The following is a 24,168-nucleotide window of genomic DNA, read 5'->3' as shown; positions in this document are numbered from 1 at the left end:
CAAAAAGATCTTTGTGATTAATTAAATAAATATTTCTGGAATTTCATTATTCTTAAAAATGTCTATTCTTAGATTGGAAAGATATGAACATGGACCAGCGGGCAGTTACTTTTTCGCTGCAGGATAAGACTTCCTTCTTCTTCACTTTAGGACAAGAATTACGCCATCGCCGCAGGACAAGAATTACATCTTCAGATAAGATTATAAGTACATTTACATGTGCTCATATTTAAGCATTTAGGGATATTCAAAAAATCGATTTTTTAGGGAAAAGGTTACCAGGGGGCTGTATTCCTTGCACACAATTTCCCCAAAAGGGGAATGTGAGATTCTTTTCTGTTCATTATGCCACTCAGGCATGTCATTGACCGTTTTACATAGCAATTTACCGCACTGTTGATGTCGGAAGCGAACGCTCTTTTTGCGTGATAAACAGGGAAACCCGAAAACCGAACAATTTAAACAAGGCTTTCTGTGTATTGCTGCAAAATGAAGGTTAGATTGACGTCGGGTAGGAAAGTGATGGGAATGTGCGCAATATGGTCACAAAGCATTTTGCAATGCTCATTTCACCTTATTAGTTTTTCGCCAAATGTAAATACATATTACAAAATTATTCATATGTAAATCTTGTGCGATAAATAATGACAATTTGATCATTACAAATTTGTATTTTGTAATATGATCTCAAAATACGAATTGGAGGAAATGGTGATCTGATAAAGATCTGCTAGAAGGGCTGACCTCGTGTACCCCTTCACACCCTCACCAAGACACATGCATCTCGATGATGGTGCTCCAGCGAGGGCAGCCTCCTCATCTTCCCAAAACGGTATAAAAATTAAAGATGAGTGAGTTCCGTCCAATCGGCTAGGCAAGAAATGCGAGACTATCGACTCTGATTCCATCGGGTCGATTTTTCAGAACCAAGCGTATAACTTTTTCGGAGTGCATGTACAAATGTTTAAGTGATGGGTTTTTTAATGTGGGAGGATGAGTTCTACTCCAGAACCCATGAGGATCCTGATCACGTATCCCGTCCGGTACGGTTTGACGAGGATTACCGTGAAGCGAGGCATACAAAGCACACAAAGGGTTGGTAGGACCAATATATGGTAAAATGTGGAAATGTTTTTGCTCCAAACTTTCCCTTTTGAAAATGTTGGTATCAAAGCTTATGCCTATTTTCGTGCGTATATGTATGTACATGTACATATGTAACACAAATAGATAGGCATGCGCATCATAGCCCATAAAACGATATATAAATTTGTAAGTAAGAAAGCAGCAGTACTAATTTCTTCGAATTTACATACAAAACATTTTCTCGTGCATGCATATTAATACTTGAACATATGAACGTTGGAGAAGTATGGGTTTCTACGTAATTCTCGGACTGCGTACGTATTAAGCGATTTTAAATTTTGAAACTGTTTTGTCTTTCTGTTAGATCTTAATGCTAGGATTATGATTTTCCGTAGAGAAAGGAAAACTAAATAGTTTTACGATATTACATGACATATTCGCGATTAGGTTTTTCTTTTGTGAGGATAGAGTGGAAATAATGCCAATTGTAATGGCAGAATTTGATTTTACAAATTGATTTTTTAATGCGGAAGGGTAAAAGGGGGAGGATGACTTTCGGTCCACCATTTTTTGTTGCGGTTGACGGGGTTTTTCATCCTTCCACACATTTTCACTTGAAACTTGGTAAATATGACAGATTTTGCCTCTCGGATTGACGAACGTTCTCAGTTTCTGCACAATTACGCTTTATTTCGATTGATCTCGAAAGCTTGCAAAACTCATTTAAAAAAAATTACCTTGCTAATATAAGGCCAATTTAACCAGTGTCAATATTTGGTTGAGTGACTCGATACGAGTTTCCAGGAGTTCCAGGAAAGGGATGAGGAACTGGGAAATGCTGCATGTGCAACCCTGCCTATAAAAATGAATGTTTGAATTATTTGTATTTTAATTCAAATTAAATCTCTTTCTACTGTTCTTCCATGATTGCTCTGTTGAAAAGTTAAAAATGTGAAAGTTTCCGAGGTGTATGGACTTATGGGAGGGAACTTTTTAATTTAGTGAAATTCAGTTAGGCCGAAATTTATGTGAAGACTATTCCCCCCTGGAAACACTGTTGGCGAGTCACCATCTTGTGTTACGGGGCAAGACCCTCATTAAATAAAGGTTTTGTTATAATTTAAAATGATAATGGTAAATTAGATTGAAGGTTGAAGGATGGTAAATTAGACTGAAGGTTGAAGGATGTGGGGGCAGTATGAAGACTACCACCCTTCCGATTAGCTGTATTAATTATAGTGCATGCTTGTATCTGGCCAAGGGTGGTCATAGATAATTCGTCATTCAATAAATGAAGACGGAAACTAGTTGCGTTTATATTGACTTGTGTCAACTCGTAAACATGTACTTAAACATTGCTAACAATGGGATGACGCCAGCTGTCTCGCTCCGATTTTGATGAAACTTAGATAATTATGTAGCCTTAGATAAATAATTGAACACGTGTTTCGGGATTTTTCATAATGCTCAGTTTAAACAAAGTTTTGATGATAAAAGTCGCCAAAAATTCGCATTTTTCCTGCGAAATTTTTCTCTTTTTTGTTTTTGAGGGAGAAAAATGCGATTTTTCGGTCAGTTTTACCATCAAAACTTTGTTTAAACTGAGCATTATGAAAAATCCCGAAACATGTCTTCAAATATTTATCTATGTAAGGCTATATAATTATCTAAGTTTCATCAAAATCGGAGCGAGAAAGCTGGCGTCATCGCATTGTAAGTAGATAAGTAAATAAATCGTTTTCGAAAATTATTGCTGCTAAGAAAACTTTAATAGCCACTGGTCGCTCTCGATATTCCAGCTCACTGAAGGCATACGCATTTTAATATTTGGTGAATTTTTCGAGCAACCTCTTGCCCCTATTGCGGTACATCGAAGTCAACCGGACAGAATTTCTACGCGCCAAAATCACGTGCCCATTTGATTAACATTGGAGGCGGGCCGAAATTCAAATCAAATCCATCCGGTTGACTTCGATGCACCATAATACTTGTGATAAAAAGTTGGACTAGAGTTGATTTACTGGGATCTGGAAAAGCAGATGTCCGTTTAGTTACCAGTTGTGTAATCTGATAACCAAATATCTGGAATTAAAATCTAAATCAGTTATGTACATATGTTACGATAAACGTCGCAGTGGGAGTGGAATAATGGGTTCGAGATTCGGGATATTCTTATTCGTAATATTAATTTATTCCCACTCTGTTTTACTGACAACTTTTACTAACGAGAAATCGATAACTTACTTATCCTTACTTATTAACTTGGTCGTCTCTTCTCACTGATACGGTCATGTCCCGTGTCCGTCGGCGTAAGAATTAAATGAAATCTCAAAAGGTTTTGCATCTTGCATCTTTTTGGGATTTTTTAGGAAAATATCTTTCTTTAACTTACTGGACCTCTAGTTAAATTCGGAATTCTGCGCTCGTGGACTTATTCTAATCCATTTTATGTATAATGGGAATAGCTATACCTATCAAATCATAAAAAATATTTCAAACCTGGTTGCCTTAACCTTAGGCACAACAAGTGACTCGTACGTTTCCCCACTCTCAAATGCAGCCATTAAATTTTGATAAACTTTGCTCAAATTTAGAACTGCATTTAAATTTTAAATGTCTGCCAGCACATATGTATGCTTTTGGAGCATTTTTGAGGTGATGGTGTAAATATTTGACCTAATCAGCTTCATTCCATCTATAGGATAAAGTCAAAAGTTCCAAGAGTTCGGTAAAATATTTGGCCGAAGTTTTCCCGCCGTACGTAAAATTTAATTGTGCCGCTCCCGGGGAAATACATAAATAGGTGGTTGTTGGATACACGTGGTACATACAGTATAGGCAGAAAGTCATTATACCCTCATACTTTTAGTACATAAAGCCTCATCTTGTTCGATAAGCTTGAGGGGATGAACTGCAATTTCGCACAATTACTTATCATGATGCAAAGTTTTCGGAACCATGCTTTGGATAGCGTCGTGGTACAAGCAACGACACGGTGGAATTATATCCAAAATTCGAACAGGAAAAAAGTCTTTACACCCTCTGACTTTTTGGTACTTTCAGTGTAATTTTTAAAAACATCCCCTTAAATCGTTCTTCATCCACCAGGTGATGTATTATTCTTTGATAAATAACATTTTTGCAATGCTGAACTACTTGTCTGTTATCAATATTAGCTAATACTGACTCAAAAAGACCTTAGCCCCGTCCTGTGGCAAAAAATTGTTAATTTTGATGATAAAAGGCTTCGACGCCAAAGAATTTCCGATTAACTACCCATTATGAATACTACAGTTGCCAGAATAGTCTGGAACTGCAAAAAATTTGAGATGGTACAGAATTTAACAGCTTTTTTGTAGACATGGAGCACGCGCCCATGGACCGATCACGGCAACTTCTGCAAAAGCCAATGACTCCACGGTTACCTTCACCAAAAATCAACTTGGAAACGAGGGAAGAATATAATCTTCGAGTTTCTGTGCGAATTATAAAGAATCGGATCGCTTAAGATGGATTTGAATAGCGAGCAACATGGAGAAATCCATTTCACCGCAAGGCCTATATTGTAGACAGCTCTAAATGGGCTAAAAAACATGATGATTGGATGGCTAAACGTTCGAAACTCCTGATATTGTTCGGCGACATCAACATCAACTTGTTTGGTTCAAATTGGGACCACGGAATGTGGATTCAGCAAAGAGACGCTGACAAACCCAACGACCGTACCCTAACCATTAATTTGATTGGTAAAAACCCAATTGTTTGGGCGTCACGTAGTGGAAGGGCGTCATAAATTTTGATTCAACCGAAGTAATAATGTACAAAAACTATTACTGGGACATTTTGGGTTGGAATTTGATGGTGGCGAAAGGAAGCAACCGTTGGGGAATAATTATATTTTAAAATAGGAATGTGACCCTATGCACCTATCAAAATTATTGAGCATTTGGTTTAGTAAAAAGGAGATTTAATTGTTGAATTGCCTTCCATGATCATCGGATAGCATGCCAATAAACATTTATGGTCAATGGTGAAGCCCAAAATTTTTCAGCACACGCTATCAAACCTCAAAGTCTGGTCGACGCCATCAATCTTGAATTGGTGAATTTTGAATCCTCTTTCACCAGCTAATTTTTTTAGTCGATTCCAAGACATGTCCTTGCCTTCCTAAAGGATCGAGGTGGACATTCCAGTTGCTAGTTTGACGGTTATTCAACACAGACAACTTTGGACAAATTTTTCATGAAACTTTAATAGGGGTATAAAGACTTTTTTCCAGTCGGAATTTTGGATTTAATTCCACCGAGTCGTTGCTTGTGCCACACCGTCATTCAGAGTATGGTTCCGGTAACCTTGCGTTATGATAAGTAATTGTGCAAAATTGCAGTTCAACCCCTCAAGCCTCTCGAACAATATCATGCTTTAAGTAGAAAAAGTATGAGGGTATAATGACTTTCTGCCGATACTGTAGTGCGAGATCTATACTCTGCAGCCGGATCCCATGAACGGGTCATTATATAAGGAAGGGAAGGTTAACAGAAGGTTAACAGAAGGTTAACAGAACGAGTATCCGCGGGTACCTGGCCAGGGATTGATATATGTACAGGGTGGTTAAAATGTCAAGCTACAGTGGAAAATTTTTTGAGGGGAAAAAATCTTAAATTTCAATTAGTTACCAAAATTTTGTCTCTAAAATTCAACATTTCAAGAATTTCGTCATCAGTGTTCCATCAGTTTTTTTAATAATTCTAAAAAAATCTCATCCAAAAATCTTGTAACTAGTGGAGATTTAGGGATTTTCCCATTGAAAAATTTCCCATAGTAGCGTGACATTTAAACCACCCTGTATTAATAAAGAGACGAATTTTACATGTTTTCGAAAATTGTCAGCAATGTCTAAAAAGAAGTTACACAAGGGCCCGTTCATATATTACGTCATAAAAAAATCGGATTTTCAGACCCCCCCTACCCCCTTTAACATGGGCAAGATAGGCACGATATCATTGGTGGTCAGACCCCCTCCCCCCCCTCTCTTGTTGACGTAATATATGAACGGGCCCCAAGTAAAAAATAATGTACACGTACTCTATTCATTATTAGTTTATTCATAATATGACTGGAATGATCTTGTCCACTGATGAAGCACACTGCAAGTAACGGATAATGCATTGCTTATGTATTTAGCTTGTCAGCTTCAAATCAGTCCCCTGTGTAATTAATTAATAATTATTTTTAAAATTAGAAACTTAATTAGCTATAGGGAGAAAAAAAATTTACTTGTATTTGGTAATTACCAGAAAATATATGTTTGTGCAGTGCATTCTTAATTATATAACCATTTTGACTATCATAAATATGCAAAAATATGTGTACAGACAATATTTTCATGTAATTAGAATATTCGTTAACCAAACTGGAAAGTTGTATATAAATATTGTTTTGATTTATGGGGATGGTTAAATTAATAATAGGTGCACACAACAATCCGTGCACTTTTTATGCACATATTTCTTTTATTTTATTCAGCAGAACAGGTTACAAGTTGTTTCCCATATTATCAGCTGACTCGTTTTTCTTGTGCATGTTTTGTTGCACACATTTATTATTATTGGGCCCATCCCATTTCTGCTGGAATGAGATTAACTTATTTCAAGTTTATTAGTTGATTATCGCTGATACATAGTCGGAAACACTCAAGTGTCAATGACATATAGCTTTATTACTTTTGTAAATTTCAACTTAGCAATTTTTGATTTATTTTACCGAAAAGCCAGATAAATTTCAATTCAGAAACAATTTTTAGTCCTAAAAATTTCCTCCTCCTACGGCAATGCCACGCTGAAGACGAGACGGTACTCCTCGATGGAATTACGCACAGATTCCAGGGACATTTTTTACATTCCGGGGTTAGAAATTTTTTCCAAGCCTCCGCACTTCTACGGGGCTTAGAACACACCTTTGCCCCTAACCTTGACAATTTTTCATATTCCGGTGATTCAAATCCAGCAAGGATGATGACCATTTCTGAATGGAGATAAAGACCGGAATTTGTTTTTTTAGGTACGCTTGGGTCATTTTTTGCACTATAAGTTCGTGCTGAGTTCTCCTGAGAGGTCCCATGGATTCCATTGAATTGGATCTCACTTAGTGGATGTACCACGGACTTAAAAACATATTTTAAGAAATTTGATTCCCCCACCTCCCCCAATTTTCAGCAAAATGTAGAGAAATTACCCCAATTATCTTCCACCAGCAAAAATCATCAAAAAACCTGAATTATGTGACTTCTGACCTTTTGTCTATATCGGGGGATGTCGTTGACCGATTTTGCGTAGATTAGGACAACTCGCTTGTTAAAAGATTTTTCCGATGTTAAAATCTCCTCATTTGTAAAAACAATCCTGCTCACTTTTTTGGAGCGTACCGCTTGAGGTGACTCCTGCATTTATTTAATCTGGTATTCCTTTGGGGTACGATCAGGATGTGGCAAGTACCACATTTCAAAGCCTTAAGCCCAAGCTTCAATTTGAGCACTCATTGGATAATTTTCATCAACACTGTCAGCAGTGAGCCCGGTTTCCGTTGGAATTTCGTGAATTTCTTAGGATTCCAGGCTTGAGAGGCTTCACGATGGGTGTGGTCCTTGGAGGTTTTCAAAAAATTCTTCTTCGACTGTTCTTAGTCAGTCTGGTCCCTATGAACCTTTTTATAGTCCATTAGGCTAAATTAAAGTACACCTTTGACTTTTTCAGCACATGTCAAATTCACTGTTTTTCTTGGATTTTTTTTTGTGAAAAACTATCGCCGCCCGCTTCTCTTCAATTTCCTATATATTCATCCAGATGTTCAAAAATTACAAAGTCCATAGTGAATCATAATGTAAATCGCATGGCGAATCTAATGCACTTATCAGATTTTAATTTTGCAGCGTAGTTTTTTAGCAATCAGCTGTTGACACTTGAGTGTTCCCGACTATGTAGTATCGTATTGTAGTTGATTATCCAAGCTCAGATTATTGCTAAATCCTGGCGTATTGGGGGGGGGGGCAAATTAGTAATTAGTATTACTCCCTCTCGTAGAGCAGGGTGAGTTAAGTGAGCATTGTTAAATGGACCCTCGAAACCGGGGTTAGACGACATGGTGGTCACATTGTTAGGATTACCCGAGGTACTGGAGATGAAGTTTAGGTTAGTAGGAGACGAAGTGTGTAAATACTAGTGGTGGGTGGAGCATTTGACTGTGGTAGGCGTTAAATTTTCCACGCTGGAATTTTCTCGTTTTTCAGTTTCCCTATGCATTTGTGCATGATATGACCCTGTTGATTACCTAATTGGCCATGATCAAATTGAAATTTAAAAGGATACAGAACTTGGAGCACTGCTTTACGTCGAAATCAATGCATCAAGGCAGAAGTCCGACTGACGGGTAGTTCGTTAATCTGAGAAATAACAAAAAATGCAACGACAGGTGCGTGTAAAGCCTCGAATGATTGGGGAGACGAAAAATTGTGGATTAGAATCTAGTGAAACGGATCACTGCTTACTCTCACTTGTCTCTGTAAGTTGGAGGAGATTTAAGATGTTTGAGGAATAATAATTTTTTACGATGACCTAAAATGGGCATCCTTTAGGGGGTGGCATGTTGTGTCTTAAAATAATTATTCGTATATTTAAGCTTATGACAGCATTTTCTAAAATGGGTGACAAATCTTAAAAGCATCTAACTTTACAAAACTAAAAGTGGGAAATTAGTCTGTAATTAATAGTACCGCGAGTATCGTAATAATGGGACTTCACTAGGAAAGTGACAGGGGTATGAGCTGTATATAGTGTGATCCGCCACTTTGAATCGGACGAGTATTCGAAACTTATATTTCCAATATCGCACTGGCTCTAAAAGAATCAAAGAAAAGAATTATGTTTCACACAATTTCAAGGGGGGTACGAGCAGATTAAATTATTTGTTATCAAAACATTAGTCATGTTAAAGTCGAGTTTGTAAACCATAACTGAAACTGTAGCAGCAGAAATGGTGTAAGGTTGTAAATCGTGCATGAATAATTGGTGGGATGAGCCATTTATAAATCGAAAGAACAATGAGGTTTGGGAGGTTTGGTTATGTTTGAGCAATTCAAGACCATTTTTGATTTATAGCTTTTGAAGAAGTTCCAGTCCACCACATCTTATATAGTGTTTCGGGGTTTTGACCTCTCTTTGTTTTCACGTATTTCTTTATTTCCATGGTGTGAGAGACAAGAAAACTTTTAGAAACATTAATTTGGTTGGCGTCAATACATAATGCAAATATTTACTAATTTATGCGTTAATCGCAAATTTGAATTATTTGGTATCTTAATTCAAATTAATTTTTGAAATAGACTATTGTTACAGCTTCAAGGGGGGTTCCCCTTAAGTCTTGTTGCGGGGTTGCACCCCCCTTGTTTTTCTTTTCTTTATGTTCTTGTCAATTAGGGGTACTTATTTCATCCCGAACAAATCCGGTTTGTGTTTCTATGTATTTAAATCATTTATTCTTTCTTTCACTTACTCAACTATCTAACTTACATACTAATTTACATACTAATCCTAACCTAACATAACTTATTCCTTCTTCTTCTTCTTCCTCGGTTCCCGATGTTGTGAGAGACCCTGTTCTCTGGTTGGGTTCATTATTTTATTCGATTTATTCTTGGCTTCTTTGCCAAGATAGTTATTTCGGGGAGAGAGAAATCTCTCCCCACGACAGTCTGTATGAAACTATATTAAGTTAGAATCCCTCAAGAGCTGCACAAGATTCTTATATGTATTCTTCTTTCTTCCTTGGTTCCCAGATGGTGAGAGAGCCCCTCTTCTTACGTTGTCGTCTTGTTTTATTCCCCTCATCTCGACTTCCGAGCCAAGAGTTATATTTAGGGAGACAGAAATCTCTCTCCACGACACTATCTAACAATTGACATCTCCCATCGTATTGACCTAGATTTTTTCCAACTTTGAGTCAATCGATGTATGATGCGATGATTTCACTCCTCTTAATAATTTTCTGTAACAATTTTGAAGATTCTTTTGTATTAACTATTCATTCTACTTATTCGTTCATTTTCGTTCACTTAAGCCTTATAATTTCTGCTTAAATAACTATTTCCAAGTTAAAACCTTAAACTAAGGAAATGGACTGTCCTGAACTTGTTGTCACTTAAGAAAATGCATAAAAGTATTAAACATTGATGATAAAAAATATATGCACTTCAACTTCAAAAACTTTACAAAGAAAGTTTTGCAAATTGTTGAGCTGATAATAAGCTTGGAATCAGGGCAACATTTCCACTCGCTTTAAAACTATTTTTTACAAGGCAATTTGTCTGTATCCAAAGTTTCGTCAGGTTGTCTGTATTTCCTCCTCTAGATTTGCTGATCTCCGATATTCGTCGATAGAAACTAGACCGGTTTGGAGTAATGTAACTTTCTGGTTTAGTTCAGCCCAACACGAATAATTCGCGATGGATACCCATTGTTGAGTAATACAGTTGATTCTTTCCATTTGTGGCTCTGGGGTAAAATAGAATTGAGACATAAATTTCAAACTTCAGGATCTACATATGAAAGTAAGGCACACTTTCATTAAACTTAAATATTTTATCAAACTAAGGAGGCAAGGTAGCCTAACCCTTTCTGAAAACGGTAATCGATTCATTAAAAGATACTGACTTAAATTACAGTCTTGCATGATTTATCGTACCGTTGCTTTGATGATTCTATGATTATTATTATAAATTTCATGACTCAAATGAGATGCTCGTAGAGCAGTTTTTTAAATGTCGAATAAATAATATTACTAAAAAATTTTCGTGACGAAGGAGGATATCCTTGACCTACATGTCTTTTTTTGTGTTTTGCTTTTAGACATTTGCCGCTAGTTCAGGGGCAGTCCCTTGAGAGTAGTTACTTGATGCGCCCTTCGACCTTCATGCCAGCTTCCATTCGTTCCAAAAGGGGTAAAACCGTGTAGATATAGTTAAGGGCTGACCCACATTTACCCACTGATAAGTAACGTTTCGTAGTCGCATTGCAAAAATTTCTTGAGTTTCTGCGATAATTTCTATCTTAAGATCTGTCCAAACCAAATCAACTGCCGTATGTATAAGTTCCTTTCCATGTCGATTCACCATTTTCATGAGTAAAACATTGGCGGGAAGGTATCTCCGCAAATGTAAGGAAATTAGTCAAATTTATTAGGCGTCTATGACGATAAATTTGCTTGCTATGTTGGTCACGTGCACTTATCCAAAGTACTGTAAAATATACGATAAAGCAAAGAAATAAGTTCGTTTTTATGTCTAAAAATACGTAATTTTATTGAGTTTGTGAGCATTTGCTAGTGAGGTTTTCATGAAATGCATGGATTAATTTTCATAAATGTAAAAAAACAAGAATTATTCCGTATTTTAAAGGGTTACATACTTTTTATTTTCCTTAGTTTCCTTTTTTATTCAAAGCGTTTGTTCAAAGTTCCTGACAAATTTAATATTCTAGATATTGCTTAATTTACTTGCCAAAATACTCTCTGTTTTCGTGAAATACTGCAGGTATCTGGTACATAAAAGCTTGCTTTGTTTCTCATCTTTACATACATAAACTCCACTTCCAATTAATAATTATAATTAAAAGTACGTTACCACATATTATTTTTAAGGTTAAAAAACTAGATAAGGGCATTAAATTGACTGGTATTTGGTATTTACCACGTATTTATTATGCGGACTAAGTTAATGGTTATCTAAATATGTACCTGCATTATCTATTTAATTATTTTAGCCAATTATAGTTAAATTAATAACTATGTATGTGTATACATTTAAATACATATTGTATACTCTGTAAACATTTCACACTGTCGCACATGTACATATGTAGACTTGAATTAGTAAATAATAAATGGAACGGATTAAACAATACGGGTTAATAATTCATTGTTGGGACTTTGGTTGATATTAAAGTTAAAAGATTTCTGCATCGTCTTCTTATGAATATTTATTGAAGATTGGCATACAGAAAGGACAGGTCAATTATTTAGTCCGTATTAATGCTTCCAGTTCTTTTCCGTCAAAATTGAAAAATAAATCAGCACATTATTTTCCTAATTTATTCATGTACCTACAAAGGAATGTTTGATCCATGACAATGGAGGTCTCCCAATGTATGCTCACAGATTTGGACCAAATTAGCGTCAATCAATCACAAATATAATAAGTATGAAATTTTCAAATGGCACAATCTCCCAATGCGCAGGTTTGGCGGAGATATTTGCATCCAAAGCGAAAAAAATGCGGAGCAAACTTGGGAAATGAAAAATTTACCGGCTTTGGGGTTACATTTTCTCCTCTTTTTATGCAAATATCTTTGCCAAACCTGCGCATTGGCAGATAGTTCTATTTGCAAATTCCATTCTAATTATATTTGTCATCGATTGACGCCAATTTTGTCCAAATCTGTGAGCATACGTTGGGAGACCTCCGTTGTAAATTGACCGGGACTATCTATAGCATATTTACACATGCACTTATTTGCATATTACATATTAACACAATGCGTGCATACATACATATTTTAGCATGACTGTGAAAACCGGATTAAAATAAACTTTCCCCCTTGCCATGCGATTTTAGGCAACTTGAACATCTCCAAGACCTGATGTACATACATACACACATATGTTAAATTCGAGTATTTAAAAATGAAACGTGGGGATGGGGGAGAGATAAAAATAGAACGGGAAAAAAGATGTCGAAACGAATCTTTTCGTGTGGTTTGGAACAGTCGTACATTGATTTTTGGACTCATTTTTAGTCAGTTTGTTCGTGTCCTAAGTAGAATTTCAAAATATTTTAAGTCTTGATCCATCTTTGCAACTTTTATTTGATTGTGTTGGGTGGGCGTGGGCGTGGGGGGGGGTGGATTTCCAAAAAATGTATTTCCTTCAAAAGTGTGTAACCAATAATTTTCATTGAACTGGAGAAAGTAAGTTATTGTTAAATTAATTAGTGTATTTATAAAGTAAGCAATAATTGTGCCTGAAAGTGACTCCGTGATTATGACTCAGGTTCCAGAAAAAATATAAAGTTCATGCACAAAAGCTCTACTAATTATTTACACAGAGAGACAAATTAAGGTTATTTGAGAGGGTGGGTGTGTATGTATTTAATTACAAATCTTTAATTTCATTAAGTTTTTATGCGTGTGTTTCCTAACTTAAAGGTTACACAAATTTCCAAATATTTTTAAACATTGATTCCTTCATCTTTCTAGGTTTTCTGGCACATAAATATTTTAAACATTTCGTTACTATTTGAAAACATGTGTAGGTTTTTTTCATATTAAAAATAATAATTTCAATATTTTAAATATCCAACAATAATTTAAATTAATTTATTTATTGTATATATTTCGACGAATTTTCGAATTACAAAAAATCGAGATTATGTATTAGGGTCGGTCAATACGTAGTGTGAATTTGGTTGAATTTTCGTACATATTTTGTAAATATGACTCATATTTTAGCGATTTTTGCGATAATTGGAGTGCTTACGTTCAAGACTTTTTTCCAAACAATAAGCTATTAAACTCTTAAATAAAACATTCTTATTGGCAAGGATATAAATATGTAATCATGAACAAAAATCCGATAGCTTATTTCAAAAATATTTTTACTTACATCAAGATTTTGCAAAATTTGCAATCATCCTTGTGAGTTTACGGATGTGTGAATACTTCAATTTGAAGCGTAATAATTCATACCAAAATTTAGCGAATTTTTAATATTTATGCGCATCATTTTCTAGTTGTCAAGAATGAAAAGTGGGGGAGGAACAATCAAGATCAGGAACAAAGTCAAGTGTAGCGTCAGAATTAAAATAAATAACAAGTAAAGGTTGCAAAATGTATATTCAAATGCTCTGAAAAATGTAAATTACTTTTTCTATAATCCATGTGTTTATTAACATTGTTTTATTTAACATATGAACGTAGAGGCAGCTAATCACCTTCTCTCAATGGGCAGGCTGAAAATGCAATGCAAACGCAGACTTATGAGGAATTCATACAACTCTTGTGAGTATGAAGACTTTCAAAAAGTTCCTTGTGATTAATTAAATAAATATTTCTGGAATTTAATTATTCTTAAAATGTTTATTCTTAGATTGAAAAGATAGGAGACATGGACCAACGGGGAATTACTTTTTCGCTACAGGACAATAATTTTTTCTGCACTTTAGGACAAGAATTACGTCATCGACGCAGGACAAGAACTACATCTTCAGTTAAGATTATAAGTACATTTATGTAGATGTTCTCATATTTAAGCATTTAGGGAATATTCTAATATATTTATCTGCAAAAATTGGTAAATGTTTTCGTTCCAAAATTTCCCTCTGCATTTAGGGATATTCAAAAAATCGATTTTTTAGGGATAAGGTTACCAGGGGGCTGTGTTCCTTGCACAAAATTTCCCCAAAAGGGGAATGTGAGATTCTTTTCTGTTCATTATGCCACTCAGGCATGTCATTGACCATTTTACATAGCAATTTACCGCACTATTTATGTCGGATGTGGGAAAGGAACGCTCTTTTTGCGTGATAAACAGGGAAACCCGAAAACCGAACAATTTAAACAAGGCTTTCTGTGTATTGCGGCAAAATGAAGGTTAAATTGACGTCGGGTACGAATGTGATGGGAATATGCAAACAAAGTAATTTGCAATGATGGACGCATCATTTCACATTATTAGTTTCTCGCAAAATGTAAATACATGTTATATAAATACTCATCTGCAAATTTTGTGCGATAAACAATGACAATTTGATCATTACAAATTTGTATCTTGTAATCTGATCTCAAAATAAGAATGAAGGAGATTGTGCCAGATTTATGTTTAAAGATCTGCTAAAAGGGCTTACCTCGTGGTCACCCAGGTCGCACAATGGAGTCCACCTGGGCACTTGGGAGAAAGAAAAGGGGGATGTGTGATCAATCCGAGCCGATTTGGGTGCTGGGAGAGAACTTGAGAAATTGTCAACTGGGGAAAGTTCAATGTGTATATGTTCGTTTTATTTTTGTTGTGGGAGAGCACTGGGTATTTTTATTTGATTTTGATTTTTCACAAAGGTCCGGATTGGAATTAGACTGAAGATTTGAGTTAAACACTTTTTAAAAACTTGGAGAGTTGGAGGGTGGTATGGAGACCACTCCCCCCGCTTGGTTCGTTTGGGCGAAGGCACCACTTCTGTTGCGGCCGGACCCTCTCCTTTGGGGGAGAGGGCCCAGAATAATTGGGGCTACAACAGTTATTTCTATTCTAAACACATTTATTCCTTCATTTATTCCTAAAGCTAATTTAACCTAACTTAAATATACTTAACTAGCCTAACTTAAAACTAAATATCCTATGGAGAGCTCTTGGATGTGATGTTGGGTTGATCCGGATGGTCGGGATCTCGATCTGATTCCTCGTTTCTTCTTTTATTCAATAAAGTTGGCCCGGAAGCCAACTTCATCTCTCTTTTGGGGAGAGAGATTATTCACGTCGACGAGCACTTATGGGCTCGCCAACAAGCTAGTTACTGCCAATCGGTTAGACAAGAAATGCGAGACTATCGACTCCGATTCCATCGGATAGATTTTTCAGAACCGAGGATATAACTTTTTCGGAGTGCATGTACAAATGTTTAAGTGATGGGTTTTTAAATGTGTGAGGATGAGTTCTACTCCAGAACCCATGAGGATCCTGATCACGTATCCCGTTCGGTACGTCTTGACGAGGATTACCATGAATCGAGGCATACAAAGCACACAAAGGGTTGGTAGGATGCTTGCGCAACATACGGGTACGCAAGGACACAAGGCAGTTACCAACATAGTTTCCGTAGAACGGATGAGAAAACTCCGTCGGTGGAGAGCCTTGCAGTAGTGACATTTTGGTAACAGAAATGATGTACCAAGGTGGGGTCAATAAAATTCCTGATGAATGGAAACTATCTCAGCTGCGGCTAAAACAGAAAATACAATTGTAATAAAATCAATGGGTTAGAAATAAGAGTAGTAGGTTTCGAGAAAGCCATGATGTGCATCTGTGTTGACAGATAAACTGATGAACTTATTAGTAACCAAACGGTTGTTCAAGGAAAAATTACACTAGAAGGCCATGAGGGACAAGAGACAAATTTTATGGGAGAGATTAGTTCCCGGGAGACTTAATTTTTCCTCTGCCGATTGTTAAAAAGTAAGCCCGACCAGTTTATATTGTTATATCATGCATTCGATGAAGGCCCCATTTTGGTGAAGTAGAAAAATTTGCAGCGTGGTACAGCAATAAGAATTTATCTATGTATCAAATACGGTGTGGATCACGAAGTAGGGTCACTTTTGGTTTATTTTGTTTGGATAAAAACTATCTTTTCTATGAGAGTGAAACGGTCTTCTGAGGAAGGGCGAACAAATTTTGATGTATAGTTTAAGTTTAAGGGTTTTAAAAAATTTGAGTAATCACAATAAGACAAGTATTGTATCTAAAGCAACAGCACGTCTAATTTTCTATACATCAGCTCAGTTCTACTTTGGAATTTGCAGCACATTTAAACTACCGTGCGGTATTCGGTAGAGTAAATTTGATTCTTACCAGCTGAACAATAAACGAGTAACTTCTTTGATCATTAGTCTATCAGTACCGTAAGGGGTACACACAATACAAAGTCCTGGTTGAAGGTTCGACGTACAATTGAGCCTCCATGTTACACGTTGGATTGGCTGCGTAATGGTCGAGTTATATTTTGATTCTATTTTTAGACGTGTTAGCTTCTAAATCTTTTGAAGGGACACAATTTTGTCGATATAAGTCAAATTGTTGATGGATGAACACCATTACTGAAAGTGGGGATATGGTTAACATCCGCATTGGGGAATTTTGCACCAAAAAATCAACGGGTTAGAAATAAGGGTACGTCCGTGAAAAGCTATGATGTGTAGTTGTATTGTTGACAAAAATACATAAAAGAGTATTTGTTACCGACCGAACAGTTGTCCAGAGACAATCACGCCAAGAGGTGGAATTTTGTTCATTTTGACTTTATTTCTTGCGGTATAAACGACAGAATCTATTAAAGCGTTGGCCATAAATATGAAAATATGCATTAGTCGTTACCCGTAACAATTTAAATTATTCTGTATTCTAGTTTATATTAAATCTCTTTCGGCCGTTGTTCCAGTGGTACTAGTGAATTATGGTTACTTAACATTTATTGTCAATGAAAAACGTTGGAGCGTAATTTTATTGCGGGGTAATTTCTAATCACAGTGGAGATGTGCAATTGTCCTTGTAGTCAGAGACAGGTGGCAACCTGGTTTAGCATACTTGCTGTGAAATAATTCTTGCTTTAACTAATTTGTCGAATTGTGCCATCCCCCCGTTGTCATTCGTGCATTGACATTTTGTATGGCTTTGAGTCTACGCGGGCATGATCATCGATTTATGTTTCGAATTGCATTTTAAGGAAACAATTTGTAATATTGGGGTTTACTTATGTATGTACAAATCCAATTTATTAGTTCTTCGTGGCTTACAAAGCGAATTAGTGTGTCCTCTGTACTAGATTTCCCACGAAGTCTAATTTCCTCGCTATTTTTCTTGGAGTAAACGAGTAAGGCAGGAATATTTATATTTGGGAGGATATGGTGGAAATCATGCCGACTGTATTGTCATGATTAAATTCGAAAACTGTTTTTTCCAAATACATATGTAACTAGAAGAATCGAGTCAAAACGGGGAAAATAGATAGGTTATTTACGGATCAACCACTTATGTTACGGGTTTTCCCCCTCTTTTCACTTTCACTTCGTGTTTAATGTTTCTCCATCGCAGGGAAGGATACCAGTATGAATGAATTAGCTAATGGTTTATGTTGCGGGGTCCCCGCTGTTGGACTTTTTTGTTAGTGATAATGAATTCTTCGACCCCGACCATGTACATATTTATTTTATGTGCAAGATTTATTCGTTCGTGCACACATTCATACTCATAAAACTAACCTAGATTACAAACTAAACTAATAACTACTCTAAATCGAACTAACTTATCCTCTTCTCCTCTTTCTCCGGCTTGGATGGTTGGTTAAAGGGCCCTCCTCGTCCTGTGTAGTGGGTTTTGTTTCTAATGCATTTGATGTATTGAATTAATTTGTGTATCGAATCATAAAAAAATATTTCAAAGCAAAACCATATTTTTCAAAACTTATATATTTTATGCTCATGTCAATTAAAATATTTGTTAAGAAAGCTGGAAGGTAGTACATATATATGTTTCTATTAAATCAACTGGTATTCGATACTTACCACATAGTTCGTGTTTTCCATATTTTCAATTTATATTCAGTTTTGTGATCAATATCTTTATTCGTTCACATACACTATTTTTTTGAGATTCATATTGTTGTCATGGAGTGCAGTTAACAATATGTTGGCGGGATTGTTGTTGATGATGGGATTTCTGAGGTGTACGATGGTAAAGCGGCGGATAGGTTCTTGCTTGCACTCCCCGCAACTTGGATGAACAGTTCGTAGGAGAATGTGAACTGTGTCTGGGACACGAAATGGCCAATTTGTTCGTGGTGCGAGCGTGGAAATCCCTGCAGTTTAGGTTTTACCTGTTGGTACCCAGTAATTACCCTGCCACAAGTATATAGTTGCTATTAACACTGCGTAAACGATTTTGCAATTCATGCTGTGAAGTGAATGTAAGAACAACACGGCTTCATAGAATATATTTTTTCTCTGTCTGTCACGGATCGAGTGGAAAGAAGAACATCATAGCTGGCTCAGTTAATTTTGGGACGGATCTTGGAAAGTAGACGAATTACCATTTGTGCATTGTCCTTTACCTTACTCGAAATTTTGTATCCCCTACAAAATTGTTTTCAGACCCCTTGGAAAAGCCTCGCGCTTTGCTGTATGCTAATATTCGGACTACGTATCTGTCCATGATTTTACTAGATAAACGAAAATTCAATGAAATATAACGGTATCATGGACATGTATTTATTCCCAGGATTAGTACATAATCTTGTTGGAACCTTACATTGTGTTTGATGAAATTATTCCTCACTGCTTTGCAATGAGCCTGGCGCAAAATCGTACTTATTTCTATTAGGTTTTTCTTTTGAGAATATAGGGTGGAAATCATGTCAAGTGTAGCGGCAGGATGAAATTTATGAGTAAATTTAGGAAGTGAAGGAAAAATGGAGGAAAACGATTTTCGGATTAACCGTTTCCGTCCCAGTTAAGGGGTTTCGATCCCTGCGTAATTCTACTGGCATCTTAATACCCTCGGTGGGCTATAAGTTCTGATGGTAATTACTGACTGGTGTAATTTCGGCGACGTTAATTCTGATCCACCGCCTAGGAATAGCAAGATTGAGTTTTGAAAAGTGATCAAGCCTTGATGTTTAGCAAGAAATGCAAAAGGAGGTACAGTATTCAGATTGATGTGGCAATTACATTGTGTCCTATCACCCGAATTAGAAGCCAAAAACAATTTGCACACAAATTTGCGCCATCCAGTTTCAATAGGTTAAATTAGTTAATTTCCCGCTGCCCAGTGTTAGGAGAAAAACGGAAAAATATTGTTCTGACCTAATTTTCTGAAAGTTGAATAATTTTTTCAGTCGCTAAGAATTGTGCCAGAAATCATACCACTTATCCCGATTTTCATCCCAAATGTTGTTGCTAATCCGCTGCCCGGTTTAAAGATGGGTGAAAATTTATAAATGAAGCACTATTTTTACCAAGAAATGTCACCAAGAAAAGTTCCACCCGTTGGGAAGGGTCACCAAAAAATTTCAAGGTAGTAGAAGCATCAAAAGAGGGAAAAACTTTGCGTATACGCTACACGCGCAGCAGGTTGTGAAAATATGGTGCGAAATTCAAATTTGAACTCGATTCAGTCAGGAGACCGGATACTAACGGTGTAACCGGGCACACAAATGTTTCTAAATTGGTGAAATAATTGCCAGGTAAAGCGCAGAAAATGTCATATTGCGTTTTCCCGATTATATGTACAGTTACACCAATAATTGTTTGCCTAATCGTAACTTCAAGTTTCTTCTAAAATTAAGCTCCGTTTATTTAACAATTTCCTAGCTATTCCTAAAAGGGCTGGGAGTCAAATATTACTGCAGTTATGCTTGCTATTTGGAGGATAAGGTGGAGATCAGGCCAAGTGTTTTGGCTGGATTGGATTAAACAAATCGATTTTTCTAGTAGGGACTAGGTAAGAAGGAAACAAGCTGATTTTTAGCAGTTGTTGCCATTATTTTCTGTCTGAGTCCCAAAATCACAAAACTCGCTATCGTCTATCGCTTGTCGTCTTCTGGTTCTACTGCGATTTTTGCATATATCCTGACATGGCGCAAAACCTTTATCAGGAGATTCTATCCCAGAACTCCGAGGTGCAAGTTTGCAACAATCAGTGGAATATTTTCCTCTGTGCCCATGGTTGAGTTGAACTCGATGTGGTGTGGTTGTCGAGATTTCGGCAACTTTCTCCTTCTCTTTGCTTTAATTGCCTCTTCTTCAGAACATTTAAATTTTTCTTGACTGTTCTTCCAGTTGTATTTGGAATTATAGTTAATTCATATTCATTGACATCTACTCCTAATAGAACATTTATTCCTTTCCGTCCATACAACTAACCTAACTTAACCTAGCCTACAACTAGCCTGTTTTAGAGAATAGTTCGATCCTCATAAAGATGAGAATTTTTATAGGGCTAATTAGAAGATAAGGCGAACCCTGCCTAAAACCCAAGCCGATGGAAATTCACAAGCAAATCTGCTACTGACATATATACACGAGTTAGTAATTCTATAAAGGTTAGGGGGGTGATGGGAAACGGCGAAAAGTTGAGTAATGGGTGGGGTTGTAATTCCGTTAATTGTATAATTATTAAGCAAACAGCGTTTGCCTCTAACGATTTCGTTGGGATACAATGTCGTCGATACATATCAAATTGCTGATGAATAAAAGCTATGACGGATAGTGGAGATGCTGTTAAAACTGGGGAATTTAATTCCGACAAAAGAAATCCCGAGAACTTATTTATTTACTTAATTGAAAAGACACAATTACATAGAAGTCCGATTTTTAGACAGATGAAAAGAGACAGCGAACGACCCCGCAGTCCACCATCTTGTGTTGCGGGGAAAATAATTTGTTTCCCTGGTGTATGTGTGTAAAGTACCAAGGGGGACTTTAATCAACGTTCGCATTGTAAGAAGCACACCGCAAGTAACGGATAATGCCTTGCTTATTTAGCTTGTCAACTTCACATCAATCCCCTTTCTAATTAATTAATAATTGTATTTAAAATTAGAAACTTAATTAACTAAATGCAGAAAAAGCATTTGCCCTGAATTTACTGGTACTTGGTACTTACCAGGAAATATACATATGTACATTAATAATTAACTAACCATTTTGACTTTCATAAATATGCAAAAATATGTGTATCCACAAGCAATATTTTATCCTCATGTCAATTAAAATATTCGTTAACCAACCTGAATAGTTGCATATAAATATTGTTTTGATTTAAGCATGCGCTTAAATTAATAATCGTTACATAAAACAGTCTGAGCACTTTTTACGCACATATTTATTTCTTTTATTCTTTTATTCCATTTGCCAGAAGCTGTTACAAGTGTTCCGTATTATCCACTGACTCGATTTTCTTGTGCATGTTTTGTTGCACACATTTATTATTAATGGAACCAGTCAAATTCTGCTGGAATGAGATCAACTCATTCCAACAGTCTATTTGTACGGTTTTCGACACATGCACACGAATTAAACTATATTACATTACAACTGCATTTCTTCAACACTGCAGCAATATTTCTATTAAATTCTATTAAATCGACTGGTATTAGGTACTTAGCACAAAATTTGTCGTGTACATAATACAGGTTAATATCTAATTATGTACATATTTTATCGTCGAGGTAATTAAACTAATGCAAATATGTTCGTAAAAATATAAAAAATACCACAATACCGCAAATGGATACATACTTGACTTATGTCAAGTATTCGCAAAGCTGCGAGTTTTGAAGTTTTCTACTTATGTGGAATTAATCGCATCACAGGTTTGTTTGGTGGTAAGGGGAAATTGATCCTTGACAATTACTCCATCTTGCCACGAAGCACATATTTTCCTCGCTGTTTCGCCATCAGCGTGGAGTAAAGTGATGTTACAGTTGGGGAGAATAGAGTGGAAATCGTGCCGACTGTTTTGGCTGGATTGGACTACAAAATTAAGCTAGATTAAACTAAAAATTACTCAAACTTTTTTCGGAGGGGCGGGAAAGAGGAGTAAGATAATGTTTACCAGTTTGGGTCGTTGTAGTTCTCCCAGAAGTGTTTGGCACAGGAGGTTCGTTCGTGTTATGATATATGTTATGATGTTAAAAGTTAGGCCTGGAGGTTAAAAATATCTATATGCCACGTTTTGGAGTAGATGACTTGATAGGAACCCTGGTTTGGTCCACGTACAAGTTTTTAACTCACTATTACATAACCAATCTATGTTGCATTTTTTTTTAATTTCCAAAAAGGCTAGGGTTGTAGCTCTTGGCCTTCGTTGAGAATAAAATTCGGGATAACACGGATTTCGGAAAAAACTGATAACCGGTTTTGTTATCACTGTAAGAACCGGAAAATGGAAAACCAGCTGTATCAAAGTTTAGTAAAATGGGGAAAATCGATAATCGGGTATCGTCTTGCGGTTTTTGGTACCCTAACTTGTTCACAGATTGGAAATCACTCCCGCTGCCTTTTTTATCTCCCTACTTTTGTTCTTTTCTTGTCTCATTCGTTTTTATTTTGCTGCTTGTCGTTTAATTTGGGTACAATCCAATTTATTCTGAACATCTGTGCACGATTAGAAGAGAAGTGCATGATATTTGTAGTTGACAGATGGAGTGGAAATCCTGCCACGCGTATAGGCAGGATTTGAATTCACAAGTAAATTTTTAAATGGGAGAGAGTTTGGTAAGAAGAAGCAAAGTTGAAGGTATGTAGGTTCGGTTACCGGTCCACCACTTTTGTTACGGTGTTACGGGTGAAAGTGGGAATTTTAATACCTAGACAAAAGTGAGGCGATATAAGTCAAATTGACTATGAATGAAAGCCATCACGTATAGGGGAAGTGTTGCGAACTTGCGTGTCGAATAATAGTTTCCGTAAACACTTTGGTAACTTGTTTTTAAGCTATTTATTTATTGCACATAAGTTCACCTTCGTTCACTTACTTCTATCTAAAAGCTACTTATTTCTAGGTTACACTAGGTTACATACTATAACGGGCCTAACTCGGTAATCTCTCTTTCTCGGTGTTGCTCTTTTTATCCGGGTAATTGCATAATTCCCCGTTCTATCTTCACATATCTGAACACGACACATCTCTGGTTTGTGCAGATCTCTTTGACCAAATTACGTCATGCCTATGCATAATCATAATTCGGGTCCGGCGACAGAAGCGTTTAAAATCTGAAAATTAAGCTCTAAGACAAATAACTCGAACTACGATTTGACCTGGTGGGACTTTTGACTATGGTACAGTGAATAGACCCAAGTTTCACATTTTTACCTGTATTAATTCCCCTGCAGTTACATACATTGGTTAATACATTGAATAATTAATCATACCTTGTTCCTTTTACTGGAAAATCCTTGCCTAAAATTAGTGGGCGTAATAACGACGGACCGACATTATCTATGCGGGGAACAATACGTTCCTTTAATTTAGTTAAAATAGTGACGTATGCCGAAAGCTGTTCCTCTAATTCCGGTAAAGCTGTGTACTTTAATAATTCGTAGCGAACTGAAAAGAGTACAGCCAGACTCTATCAACGTTTCCTGCTTGAAATTATTATCGTAATTTTGCCCTCCGAGTGACAACAAAAAAGCTAGCACAGGAGAGGTTAACCCCATATAACAAAATGCGAGGTCTGAGGGACTCCCTTCTGTTACCGCCCCGTTGGAAACA

General features: G+C 36.4%; 1 long non-coding RNA gene across 4 annotated transcripts in view; it reads left to right on the top strand.

Annotated features, from left to right (window-relative positions):
- LOC110856642 overlaps positions 1 to 24,168 on the top strand; it is a 31,910-nt gene that overhangs the window by 1,507 nt on the left and 6,235 nt on the right. For 2 of the 4 annotated variants that reach the window (XR_004836327.1, XR_002548595.2), the window contains exon 4: positions 73 to 207. This is a non-coding gene — a long non-coding RNA (uncharacterized LOC110856642). Of the gene's footprint in view, positions 1 to 72; positions 208 to 13,053; positions 13,101 to 13,921; positions 14,005 to 14,108; positions 14,190 to 14,277; positions 14,411 to 24,168 lie in introns of those variants that run through there. The other 2 variants (XR_004836328.1, XR_004836329.1) reach the window with 2 other exon arrangements.

This window comes from Folsomia candida, unplaced genomic scaffold (assembly GCF_002217175.1).
Source record: "Folsomia candida strain VU population unplaced genomic scaffold, ASM221717v1 Fcan01_Sc016, whole genome shotgun sequence".
Lineage (NCBI taxonomy): Eukaryota > Metazoa > Arthropoda > Collembola > Entomobryomorpha > Isotomidae > Folsomia > Folsomia candida.
Note: the sequence above shows the minus strand (reverse complement) of the source record. Positions and strands in the feature narration are given on the sequence as shown.